The 13,931-nt window shown below is 43.2% G+C and overlaps 1 protein-coding gene across 2 annotated transcripts in view; it reads right to left on the bottom strand.

Annotated features, from left to right (window-relative positions):
- The window catches only part of LOC138299755 (ubiquitin carboxyl-terminal hydrolase CYLD-like), a 221,132-nt gene that overhangs the window by 177,629 nt on the left and 29,572 nt on the right, over positions 1 to 13,931 (bottom strand). The gene's annotated exons all lie outside the window — the stretch shown is intronic.

The raw sequence follows: 13,931 nt of genomic DNA, 5'->3' as shown, positions 1-13,931 counted from the left end.
CAGTCACTCTGTTTACTGATAATTCGTCAATAACTATATTCTCCCAATCTGCCACATGTCCCATTTTAAAATTATACTCATGTAACATGATGACCCACTTCGCATCTACTAAAACTTTGGCAGATATTAACTTCACCATAGGTTTGTGATCTGAACAATTACATACAGTGTACCCCACAAAATCTAAAATGATTTGAACCCTGCATAAACGTTTGTGTCGCTCACTCGACCACAGAATACTTTTTCTTTGCATTATTTAAAGCATGACACAAATACAACAATAATCTCTTCACCCCCTGCATTTGTGTTAGAATGGCACCCACACCCTTACAACTTGCATCAACTGCCAAAAGAGCTGGTGCAGTTAGTGTTTAATCTTACCCAATTTTCCTTGATAGTTGATTCCATATCATTCTTTAGCAAGTCTCTTATTGTGCAAGGTTTATCCGAAAACATTACTTAGCACTCCAGCAGTCACAAAATGTCAGTTTATTCTTGTTTGTTTGAGGAGGTAACTTTATTTTTTTAACATGTCTTTATTGTATTTGTTCACAACATATATTACTATTATATACCAGTGTGCTGCACTCAAGCATGTATACTTGCGGCATACATTCAAACAAAGTGCAGGGTACGATGTACATAATGCACAACGTATTGCAGACACATAGGTATATTATTACAGCTTAGTGAAACAGACGAGTCAGTGATCATCAGTTCAAACAACTAACAGTAAAAGTAGCGCACCAATGGTCATTCCTACAATTAGAGAGGGGGTGAGGCATGGAGGGGAATAGGGGAAAGCCAAGGGGGCCAGGAGATGGTAAGTGGGCTCGTTACGGGCTGAGGGGAAAAGGGATCCGTGGGTGTGACTGTGGGGGCGTGGGGCTCCGCACAACCCTCCACACACCGCCATCCCCATCCCCCCCAAGGGAGTACCTCACGCACACGACGGTGTAAGTTCAGGCGCACCTTCAGCCCCAGGGCTGGGTCAGGGACGTGCAATGTCTCAGGGTGCTGGGTCCCCCGACTCCCTCTCTGGGCCATCATTACTGTCAGGACCTGCTGTTAAAGCATCCAATATTGCCGCCCATATACTGAGATCCCGCTCTGTGTTTTCTTCTGCTTCTGTGCACACATCGCGTAGGCACCTCTCCTCTGCCGTGCACTTCAAGGACACCTGCCACCCACCTATCACCCATGTGGGGAGCGGGCTGCGCCCAATGTACAGCTATTCGGCACTTGTCCAAGACTAGCCCCAACAAAGCCATCCTGTGACTGATGCGATCGCCGGGGGGTGGGGCGATAGAAGGACCCCCCAGGAGGCAATGCTCTAATGAGGATTCTAGCTCAAGTTGCGTTGCCTCTCTCAGCTTCTGTAGGACCTCTGTCCAGTAGGGCCTCAGCATACCACAGTCTCATGTCATATGAAGTAATGTCACTGGCGACGATCTGCACCAAAGGCATGCTGCCAAGCGTGTTCTGTCAATTCTATGTAGGAGCGGAGGGACAACTGGTGGAGGTAATAAAATTGCGAAAATTGAAAATCACTTGTTGCAAGTCACTTCCTTCACTTGTGCGAATGGGTTCTCCCAGGCACCCGCCGAGAGCTCAGTGGACAATGATTCCATCCATCTGTTTTGCACTGAAGTGGAGTCAGTAAGTTGGTCCCCCTTAAAAGCTGTGTATAAGTGGGATATCAGGCCCCTAATGGACCCAGGGTCCAGCACTGTCTGCAGTGTCTGAGACTCCTCCTGCTCATTGGGTAATGTCAGCCAAACTTCTCGGATTGTCCAGGATATTTTGGCGTATTGAAACTGTCCCTCAGGTAGGCCAAATGAGGCCCGTGCTTCTGCCATCGAGAGAAACATGCTGTTGTGGAACAGATCATCCAGTGCAGTTCAAACACCTCCGTATCACTGCGACAAGTCCATGACCGTCTGTATGTCTTGTATAGGTTTCAGCCATCGTAGTGGCAACAACTTAGCATACAGAACCTGGCGCAACATTTGTGTCACAACCTGCTCCCACGTCGTGGTCATCCGTTGAACAATGAAGGGGCAGCCGGCGGGCACGCCCAACCCCAATATGAGGTAGTGTGGCAGCTCCACTCCCTCACCCCATGCGCCCAGTAAGGGTTGTTCTGTGTTGGGGCCATCGGTACATCATAGAGCCGCTGATTGAAGCAGGCTGGCGAAATAATACAGTCGTATGTCCGGTAAGCCTAGATCCCCTAAACCCATACCCAGCGTCAGGATAGCCAACGTAACTCTGCTACGTTTACTTGCCCACACTAATTAGACTAAGTGGCGGAGTACAACTTTCACGTCCACTTCTGCTGTACTTTCTGTGCCACAATAGCTGTGAGATTTTTTTCCTGCAACAGGGCGATCTGTATACCCTGTCTTCTATGATATGTGTGGACCCTATATCTCTTAGTGTAGGAGTTCAGGCCCCACACATTCCACACCACAATCCTATAAGCAACAACCAATGCCAAACAAAACAAATCATCCCATCCCACCCCAACCACAGGGTAAACATCATTAAACAACCAGTGCATTCCCATATATTCCCAACTCAGGACTCAGTAGCTAGCTGTGTAAGTTCAACATTCAAACCGCATTTATACATACACTCGACAACTGTCAATCAGATTAATAATATAATGGGGAAGAACAGTCGAGCTACTGGTCAGTCCAGCGAGCCCTGTCCTGTTGCTTCCCGGTTGTACAACAAATGCAAAGGTAGCTCACTGGCATCAAACACCACACTCTATTCCACTCAAACACAAGCTCTTGCTTCGTTCTACTGTTTGGGGGAACTCAAAATAAGAAATGAGAAGAGAAAAAAGGAGGGGGGTGAGGGCATGTGTCTGGTCCGCCCCAAATGTTTCTGTGGATTCCCCACGGGCCCGTTCTAATGCTTCTGTGGAGGCGGCCATACCCCCACCCTGGTCCAAAAAGAATCAAAGCTTTAACTTGCTCTCCCCCATCACATTTCGCTCACAAATCAATCCAGCTTACACCACCTGGGGCCGAGGGGGTGAAGGGAGACACTGGGGTACATCTCCTGAGTGCTCAACGGTCCCTTCCCCAGGTTTCCAGAAGTGGGAGGTAACTTCAGAACAATCCAATATGTCCTTTAGTTGAATTCCATCCTTTAACCTAGATCGGTTATTTTGATCTTTAGAATGTCTATCCTTCAGTGTCGCTAAAACATGATGCAGTAACTCATCCTTGTTCATGTTCTTATCTAGAGCTTAGTATTTAGACCCTAAGCCATCTTGGACAGACAACTCCTCTGATACCATTGAAAAGATTATCCATAAAATGTTGAAATAAAAAAAGGCATGGATGTGAGCCCAAAAGGCATCCATGTGACACAAAACACATCCAATGGAGTAATCTAAGTAGTAATATGTTTGGATTCTCCCTTGATGGCAAGTCTAAAGCGCTAAACTGTTTTGCCTTGCCTAACATCATTAACACATCAACAATATTAGGAAAAGGGTGTCCTCCTACATAACCACAGACATTTTAAACCATGTATCCCCATTCCAAACTATACCAATTGTTTTCAACCACTCAGAAGCCTCAACAGGATCATTTTATTTGCTCCACACTTCAACAACTTATCCACTCCCCAGAGCTGCACCATGGTAGTGAGAGGTACTCTCGGAACCTTATGAACTCCTGATTTAAACTCCTTGTGCAAAATGATTGTGTGTTTAATACTGCATAATTTCCCCGTATTTTTAGAGACAATTTCATGATAGAATTCCCAGAGATTCTCTGCAGATACATTTCCCACAATTTACAAAACAAGGTTCCAGGCTACCTGACTTCAATATTATTACCAATTTAGTTTGATGTTTCTGTATCAGAAGCGCATTACCCTTCTGTGCCACTTATACCTTTCTAAATTCTTCCTACTTCTAAACCAAATCTTCCATAACTTCAGCCACCACCTTGGAAGAGAAACTACAGGGAGTGCAGAATTATTAAGCAAGTTGTATTTTTGAGGATTAATTTTATTATTGAACAACAACCATGTTCTCAATGAACCCAAAAAACTCATTAATATCAAAGCTGAATATTTTTGGAAGTAGTTTTTAGTTTGTTTTTAGTTTTAGCTATGTTAGGGGGATATCTGTGTGTGCAGGTGACTATCACTGTGCATAATTATTAGGCAACTTAACAAAAAAAAATATATACCCATTTCAATTATTTATTATTACCAGTGAAACCAATATAACATCTCAACATTCACAAATATACATTTCTGACATTCAAAAACAAAACAAAAACAAATCAGTGACCAATATAGCCACCTTTCTTTGCAAGGACACTCAAAAGCCTGCCATCCATGGATTCTGTCAGTGTTTTGATCTGTTCACCATCAACATTGCGTGCAGCAGCAACCACAGCCTCCCAGACACTGTTCAGAGAGGTGTACTGTTTTCCCTCCTTGTAAATCTCACATTTGATGATGGACCACAGGTTCTCAATGGGGTTCAGATCAGGTGAACAAGGAGGCCATGTCATTAGATTTCCTTCTTTTATACCCTTTCTTGCCAGCCACGCTGTGGAGTACTTGGACGCGTGTGATGGAGCATTGTCCTGCATGAAAATCATGTTTTTCTTGACGGATGCAGACTTCTTCCTGTACCACTGCTTGAAGAAGGTGTCTTCCAGGAACTGGCAGTAGGACTGGGAGTTAAGCTTGACTCCATCCTCAACCCGAAAAGGCCCCACAAGCTCATCTTTGATGATACCAGCCCAAACCAGTACTCCACCTCCACCTTGTTGGCGTCTGAGTCGGACTGGAGCTCTCTGCCCTTTACCAATCCAGCCACGGGCCCATCCATCTGGCCCATCAAGACTCACTCTCATTTCATCAGTCCATAAAACCTTAGAAAAAACAGTCTTGAGATATTTCTTGGTCCAGTCTTGACGTTTCAGCTTGTGTGTCTTGTTCAGTGGTGGTCGTCTTTCAGCCTTTTTTACCTTGGCCATGTCTTTGAGTATTGCACACCTTGTGCTTTTGGGCACTCCAGTGATGTTGCAGCTCTGAAATATGGCCAAACTGGTGGCAAGTGGCATCGTGGCAGCTGCACGCTTGACTTTTCTCAGTTCATGGGCAGTTATTTTGCGCCTTGGTTTTTCCACACGCTTCTTGCGACCCTGTTGACTATTTTGAATGAAACGCTTGATTGTTCGATGATCACGCTTCAGAAGCTTTGCAATTTTAAGAGTGCTGCATCCCTCTGCAAGATATCTCACTATTTTTGACTTTTCTGAGCCTGTCAAGTCCTTCTTTTGACCCATTTTGCCAAAGGAAAGGAAGTTGCCTAATAATTATGCACACCTGATATAGGGTGTTGATGTCATTAGACCACACCCCTTCTCATTACAGAGATGCACATCACCTAATATGCTTAATTGGTAGTAGGCTTTCGAGCCTATACAGCTTGGAGTAAGACAACATGCATAAAGAGGATGATGTGGTCAAAATACTCATTTGCCTAATAATTCTGCACTCCCTGTATAGTCACTAGGATTAATATTGAACGGATTCATACCTTCCTTTACACACTCCTTGAAAACGTCTTGTGACGTTTTCCAGATTTGGCAACAGTTTGCACCACAACTTAATTAATTATTAAATCACAGTACAGTGGGGGTGCTGCACTGACTTCAAACAACTCACTGCGATCCTTTTCTATCAGTTATCAACAAAATGTAATTGTACACCTCATTATCACCCAAACAAAATTCTACCAAAGGTTGAACATCTTCGACACCTACATCTGAATGAAAAAAAACACATATTCACATCAAAACGAGTCTCTTTAGAAGACTAAAAATGCTTGTCTGCACTTCTTACACTCATTCCAAGTTAGGAAACTATTATTCACCATTTGCCACATGCTACCATACCTCAAACACAAATAGCCCTGCAATTATACTTCTGGAACTCCTAGTAATTATTTCTTGTGCACCTTTGCTTTCTATTTTGCCATCCAATCTTCCATCTTTTTGAATGTCACATTCACCTCTGCATGTGTTGCCCTACATGTCATTAGCACAATAAATGCACTGCAGACAGGCCCATAAACCAACTAGTAAAATACTTTGAACATCTTTGCATATATCGAAATACTGGTAGTTTTACCCCGAGAGAGAGATGAACTCATGGGAACCGCTTACTCACAATGGGCAGCACTTAGTCCAGTTCAACTAATATACTGATCTTCTTCAGAATCTGCATTGTGACTAAGTATTCGATCACACTCAGAAACACTTGGGCTGACTAAATCGGCAAGAACTCGAGTAGGAGGACTGCAATGCAAATCATCAGGAATCACCAGACATTGCAATCTTGAAGGTGATTGACAACCAATGTCAAGCATTACTCAAACACTGAGCTTCAGACACTTGCTTTGTACGCCACTGAATTATTGCAATGAAAGGTTCCAATAGGCTACAACAGCACCTGAATAAGTGGTGTCACAGATGAGGACGAGGCCTAGGCGATGCTTAAGTCGGTACACAAATTATTTGTTTCAGCCAATCAACTAGTTGCGAATGCGAACGGTACTGTGACACAACGCCGGAAATATGGTAAACAAATCTTCATGTTTACAGTAGAATCCTCATGGATTACACCCCATCCAAAGTGACTAAGGTCTTCCTGCACCTTGTTCTGCTCAGATGGAATTGCAATTTCCTGATGCTGTCACTCAGTGTGGTGTTACAAGATTCATTTCACTCAACAGATGAAAGAATACAGAGCATTCACCGATGAGCACAGAGAAAAGTACGTTTACTGATATGCACCCTGCTAGAAATGGGGTCTTTGGCTGGCAGTCAGTTACCCCCTGTCCGAGCAAGGACCCTCACTCTAGTCAGGGTAAGTCACACACAATCCAAATTATCCTGTGCCCACCCTCTGGTAGCTTGGCACCGAGCAGTCAAGCGTAACTTAGAAGGCAATGTGTAAAGTATTTGTGCCATAAATCATACAATAACACCATAAAGCACTACAAAAATTCACCACAGTGTTTAGAAAAATATATAATATTTATCTGGATAAATGCACGTCAAAACTATTAAAATGCAGTAAGTAAATGTTGAGATATCACTGAAAAGTGATATAAAGTGTCTTTCTTTTAAAAGCAAACAAAGTCTATTTTAAGCACAAAGTACCTGGTTCGCGTGAAAAATCTCCACAAAGAACTTCAGAGGAGGAGATGCGTGGAAACAAAAGGGTGTGCGCTGATTTCTCGGGCCGCACACAGCAAGTTTTCACGCAAGGACGGCTGTGCGTCGATTTACGGCGCTCGGTCATGGATCCTCTTCAGGTTGCGGGGTTTTCAGACGCCACGGGGACGATGCATGGATTTCCTGCGCTGGCAGGACGAAGTCACAGGAGCTATGTTGATCCGGTGGGCGTTGCATCAAATTTTCTACTGCACGGCAGGCGCTGCGTCGATTCCTCTCTTGAAGTCGGGCTGCGTCGTTCCAGCTCGGCTGTGCGTCGATCCAGTGGGCTGTGCGTTGAATTTCCGGTTGTTACGCTGGCGCTGCATCGATCTTCTTGTTGCGAAACCGGCCTGTGTCATTCCAGTTCGGCGTGCAGTGAAATTTGCACCGCGGTGCAGGCTGTGCGTCGTTTCTGGCAGGCTGTGCGTCGAATTTCGACGCACAAGGAGTCCTTCTTGTATAGATGAAGTCTTTTTGGTCCCGAGACTTCACCACAGCCAGAGAGCAGCAAGGCAGTAGGGCAACAGCAAGGCAGCAATCCTTCACAGAAAGCAGACAGGTGAGTCCTTTGGGCAGCCAGGCAGTTCTTCTTGGCAGGATGCAGGTTCTGGTTCCAGTTTCTTCTCCAGGAAGTGTCTGAGTTGGTAGGGGCAGAGGCCCTGTTTATATACCCAATTGTGCCTTTGAAGTGAGGGAGACTTCAAAGAGTGGCTTAGAAGTGCACCAGGTCCCCTTTCAGTTCAATCCTGTCTGCCAGGGCCCCAGTAGGCAGTCCTTTGTGTGAGGGCAGGCCCTCAAACCTCCCAGCCCAGGAAGACCCATTCAAAATGCAGATGTATGCAAGTGAGGCTGAGTATCCTGTGTTTGGGGTGTGTCTGAGTGAATGCACAAGGAGCTGTCAACTAAACCGAGCCAGACGTGGATTGTAAGGCACAGAAAGATTCAAGTGCAGAGAAATGCTCACTTTCTAAAAGTGGCATTTCTAAAATAGCAATATTAAATTCAACTTCACCAGTCAGCAGGATTTTGTATCACCATTCTGGCCATAAGAAATGACCTTCTTACTCCTTTCAGATCAGCAGCTACCACTCAAACAATGTATGAGGGCAGTCCCAATGTTAGCCTATGAAGGGAGCAGGCCTCACAGCAGTGTAAAAACGAATTTAGGAGTTTTACACTACCAGGACATGTAAACTACACAGGTACATGTCCTGCCTTTTGCCTACACAGCACCCTGCCCTGTGGGTTACCTAGGGCATACCTTCGGGGTGTCTTATATGTAGAAAAAGAGGAGCTTTAGGCTTGCAAAGTACTTTTAAATGCCAAGTCGAAATGGCAGTGAAACTGCATACACAGGCCTTGCAATGGCAGGCCTGAGACAAGGTTAAGGGGCTACTTAAGTGGGTGGCACAATCAGTGCTGCAGGCCCACTAGTAGCATTTAATCTACAGGCCCTGGGGACATATAGTGCACTCTACTAGGGACTTATAAGTAAATTAAATAGTCCAATTGGGTATGATCCAATGTTACCATGTTTAAGGAGAGAGAGCATATGCACTTTAGCACTGGTTAGCAGTGGTAAAGTGTGCAGAGTCTTAAAACCAGCAAAAACAGTATCTAAAAAGTGGAGGGAGGCAGGCAAAAAGTTAAGGGTGACCACCCTAAGGCTGTCAGGTCTAACAAACCCTATGCTATAAATGCCATCTACCGTTTAATTAAATATAACCTAACACACCTCAAATAAATTAAAAAAATTCAAGTTCTACAATCCTCTAACAAGATGTCCCTAGACAAATTACAACAGGTTGTCCATGCCTTAAAATTTCTTTTGGGCTATCATACAGGACAGTGGTCAGTAAGTTTGGTTGTCCCAGAAAGGCACATCCCCATCATATTTTGGTTCAACAACACCCAGTGTTATTTAAGAGGTGAGAGGAGCGAGGCTGAATCCCCTGGTGCCAAAATATTCCCAACTTTAGGAAACTAATAGCATGCTGAACATGTTTTTATTCTGACTTCGGACTAAGTTTCTTTCAAGAAGGGAAATCTTAGCGATGCTAGCTATGTTTCTTTGTTTGCTTTAAAGCATAAACGTTGCATAAGTAGGACCTAATCAAATGCCTGATCTCTCTCATTAAAAGAGCCCCCAAATTGACAGCGGGCAAATGCATTAAAACATTAAAGGACATTTTTCATTAAAGGTCACCAACTTCTGATGTGAACCAACAAGCTATTTGTGGAGGAGGTCTCTTCTCCTACCACTAAAAGATAGATATGTTGGGTTATGCAGAAGGGAAGTAAAGAGATTTGCCACACTTGTCATGAGGCTCTATTACGTCCAACAGCTTCTTACTGGGTTGAATGTCTGTAAGATATCAAGAAATCAGCTGAACGGGTGGCTGACTCCACTTTTCAAAGCGTTCATATTCAAGTAGTGATGAATAAAGGCTTGCTGGCGGCAAGCAGCCTTTGAATATGCCTAACCCTGGGCTGGTGGTGGACACTGAAATAAAGCTTTAGCTACTGAGAAAGAAAGTTCCAGTTCTTCGAAGGACATGGAGGTGAGGATTATTCCACCCAGCATCAGGTAAATCAGCATTCAAGTCCCTGACCGCTGTGAACAGACAATGGTTCTTAAGCATGGTATACTGTATTGATGTCAATTCTATAAGAATCAATGAGATATATTTTTATGTGTTATCTTCACCCAAACTCTTTCAGCATGTCAAGAGTTATAGGTTGATCTAGAGACCTATACAGAATGTATGTTTTTCGCTTTTAATTTAGGTGCACAGAAAAGCAGATTGAATTTGCTGTTTGATATGTCAGTATTACTAGATAAACTCCTCTGCATGAAGAAAAAGAAAGGAGACCGATTCCTCAGATTTTAGAATTGCAAATTCTCTTTGGCTGTTGTTGGGATGCAGAACTAATTTCAAGTATTTTAGGAACTGTACCTCCTGATCTCTATTTGGTTATATTTGTTGATGGGTTTGGCTACTGCGAAAATAAAAGTAACATGCATAAGCCTTGTCCTTTACAGAATTTAAAATTTCTACTTGAAATGGGAAATGTTATATTCCACCTCCATTGACTGCATGGTTCATATTACGCGTTTCATGTAAGTATGAGAGACGCAAAAACGAAGACTTTAAAAATCGGAATGCATAAAGGGGATGGGGCCAGTTATGGTAAGATATTAGCTAAGCTTGGGATCTACATATGGAATGTGAGTTGTTACATCGTGATACACTACATCACTGTGATGATCACACTGTGATTACTCTTACATTGTGATGTCTTACATCATGGTACCTTTACATCCCAGCTTAGATGGTTTAATTTATCACCATATATACATGAATCTATATATGTTTTAAATACTTCTTGCCGTCTAAGCTTGATGTGAAGGTATATATTTTTTTTATTTAAAAAATGTTGAGATCTTAAACTCCTTACACATGCACGCACACACATATTAAAAACATGTGTTAAGGTAAACCCTAAAAATCCCTTACTGTGGCATAACACTACTCAAACTTGAACCCTAACCCCTTACTAGCCTTTGACACCACCCATTCCAGACCCCTAAAAACCCTTAATGCCCCATAACACTACCAATCCCTGAACTCTAAACCCCCCTACACCTAAACACTACCCATCTCTAGATCCCATCTCCTTCATACTCTTAACACTACACATCTCTGTACCCTAAACACTCCTTACTACATCTCTGAAGTGATAGAACATTATACATATATATGCATACATACATACAGGCCTCGTAAAATCATAAAAATGTTACTAGACCTGCAGGTCGAGGATCTTGAATAATCTACTCAATCTAACCATAATGTATTTGACCTGTAAACGGGGCTCAAATTGCGTGATCCCAGGCAAATGTTTTATTTACAGTCATCTTTTTCTTCGTTCTCACGTATGAGTGCCCCTTCAAGTATATGAGTTCTTCATATTCTGCTGTATACAAAACCTCTTTTGTTTGATTCAATAGACTAAACATCCATGTATAATAAGAATGTAGCCCACATATAGGGTACACATGATCCAGAACTTGTCTCTTAGTTTACTAAAAGCAGTGCCATAAGGGCAGTAGTATTTCTCAGTTTATGTTTAAACACTCACTCGTAATAAATATATTACTAAAGCATGATGTGGTAGGGAACTGTCATTTACAGACAGTAAATTCACAAGAAATGTCCAAAAACCTTCCCACTAACTTGCAGCTTTACTAATAAACCTATATAGTGTATTAATAATAATCTGTGAAAATTGGGTTTCAGAAAACATATTGTCATTTGCACATCACCAACTAAAGTGTTCTGTTTGTTTTCATCCTATTAAAGTTTTTTTTTTCATCACAGAGAACAACAAAAAAATAGGCTTTCATAACTACTGAAATATATTTTGAAATGTCTGTACAGTTGACTTATTTATTTCAATGTTGTGCATTAGGGAAAACATGACAACCTACAGCCTTTCATTTCACACACTTTGGCAGCAGGTCAAAAGGATCACCTTATAAAATTCTGGAACTCAGCAGTCAGAAGGAAAAATAATTGCAAGACAAACTGACTTTTGCCCTCGGTCTCTGAACACAGAGCAAATGTGACAAGATAAGAAAATGTAATGACGTCTCTACTGCTCCTTCACTATCTGACTGAACAGAGCTGCTGATCTTTGTCAGCTTGCCAGAAGGGGCGAGTAAGTCCTAAAAATAGTTTGACCTTATAGAATATGACTCGCCATAGCGAGTGGGCAGGTAGATTTTTCGAGGCCTGATATATATATACATTTACACTGAAAAAAAAAAAATAACGTGACATTATGGTTAGGTGAATAGGTCAGTGATAACATTAAAATTTTGCAATTAAAAAAAACAACAACAAAAAAACACAGAACTTCACCAGGTATAGTTAGCAGAGATAACTATAACTTGTACACCTACCATACATGGCTTATGATCTCACATGACACCACTTATGACATGGTATAGGACATAATTTATGACATCCCTAGGTCAGTGCTGCTGCCATTGTGTCCCGAAGGGATGTGGTCCCTGGGGCCACTGGATGGCTCAGAGAGGGAGGCCCCAAACTGTCCTTCCCCAAAATATACTTAGTCCTTGGTAGATGGGATTGCTGGGGTTTGGGGAGGGGGAAAATAAACAGACCCTGGGGTGGGGTCTCCAGGTCCTTAGGTGGTTGCAAAGGGGCCCCATGACCACCTCCGCAAAAAGAAAACATCAACTCCGGGAGATGGGAGTCCCAAGGGTCCTTAAGTGGCTTCCTTCTTTTCTTTAATAAAAGAAATGGAAGGGGGTAGGGTCCCAGGGCCTACAGAAGGATCAGGGAGGGAGACTGCATGCCCCTCTACCCAAAGATAATTGTTAGCCCTGAGGAATGAGGTCCCCAGGGCCCTTTTATGGCTCTGGGGAAAAGGGGGCATTTAAAAAAAAAAAAAAAAAAAAAAAAAAGGTGGGTTGTTAATTGGTCCTGGTTGATAGGGTGCCGGGCCATGAAATGGCTCGGGAGAGGAGGGGGAATGCCCCCCCCTAACAAATGTTTTTAAAAAAACACAATGAATGTGAAATGAGGGTAGTAGTTGCTCATTTCACACTCACTGCTCCAGCTAGGAAGCACCCCATAATGCCCTCAAGGGCTTTTTATTCCACAGACGTTCTTTTCCAAGTTTAGCAGGCCCTAATACATTGACAGTAATGTACATAGTGGAGATCAGGGGTATTTGTGATGCTAAGTGCTATTTACAGGCCAGCAATGTTCCACCATGCTCATGACTTCACGGGATTCTAGAATGCGAAGGGGCAGTAATACTGTACTTGCCATTTTACATACTCTTCGTGTTGCCCTTCTCCACTCACATTGGCAAGTGACCAGAAGACGAGTCCATGCTGTATGATAGAATTGCCTCAATGCGTTAAGATGATTTAGAAGAAGAGAAGGTATACGGAGTTCAGAGACTGTCTGATCCCAAAAAAATGCTCAAGGGGTGTTAAGGGAGCAATACACCTGAGCAGAGTAATCCTGTATAGAACTGTAAGTGTACGCCTTATAAAATAACATGCTTTTTAAAATTGGCAGCAGCACAGAGGAGAAATGGCGAGCCCTATTGCCCATAGACAAAGGCCTAAGGCGTGCATAAAAAATAAAAGATGCTAGCGCGAGGGTCAGAGGTATAAAACAAGCCCACGTGCCTGCAGAAAATGTTGTAAGAAACGTCGACTGCCATTTTTTGTTTGGGTGCAAAGCCTAATAAGCTGAGACAAGTCCAAGCACCTGCGGAAACTGTCATAAGACATGTTGGGAGTCATTTTCTATTGGGAAGGAACATAAGAACAAAACACACACAGCCCTATCCCTGGTGCCTCAGTGGTTTCTGCCCCACCCCGGGGGTGGATCAGCCTGAAAGAAATAGGTCGATCTGCCCCCAAGGGGGGCAGAAATGGCCTAAATTTGCCCCGTCCCCGGGGAACGACCCTTCCCTAAGATGTCGCTCCCCTTGCGTGAAATTGGTGCAAAAAAAAAAAAAAAAAAACTGGTGTCTAGTGGTTTCTGCCCCCTTTGGGGTCAAACTGTCCTAAGAAAAGTAGGCCGATCTGCCCCCAAGGTCAGCAGAAATGGCCTA

The sequence above is a fragment of the Pleurodeles waltl genome, chromosome 6 (genome assembly GCF_031143425.1).
Source record: "Pleurodeles waltl isolate 20211129_DDA chromosome 6, aPleWal1.hap1.20221129, whole genome shotgun sequence".
Taxonomy (NCBI): domain Eukaryota; kingdom Metazoa; phylum Chordata; class Amphibia; order Caudata; family Salamandridae; genus Pleurodeles; species Pleurodeles waltl.
The sequence above is the reverse complement of the archived record's forward strand: the minus strand, read 5'-3'. Positions and strand labels throughout refer to the sequence as shown.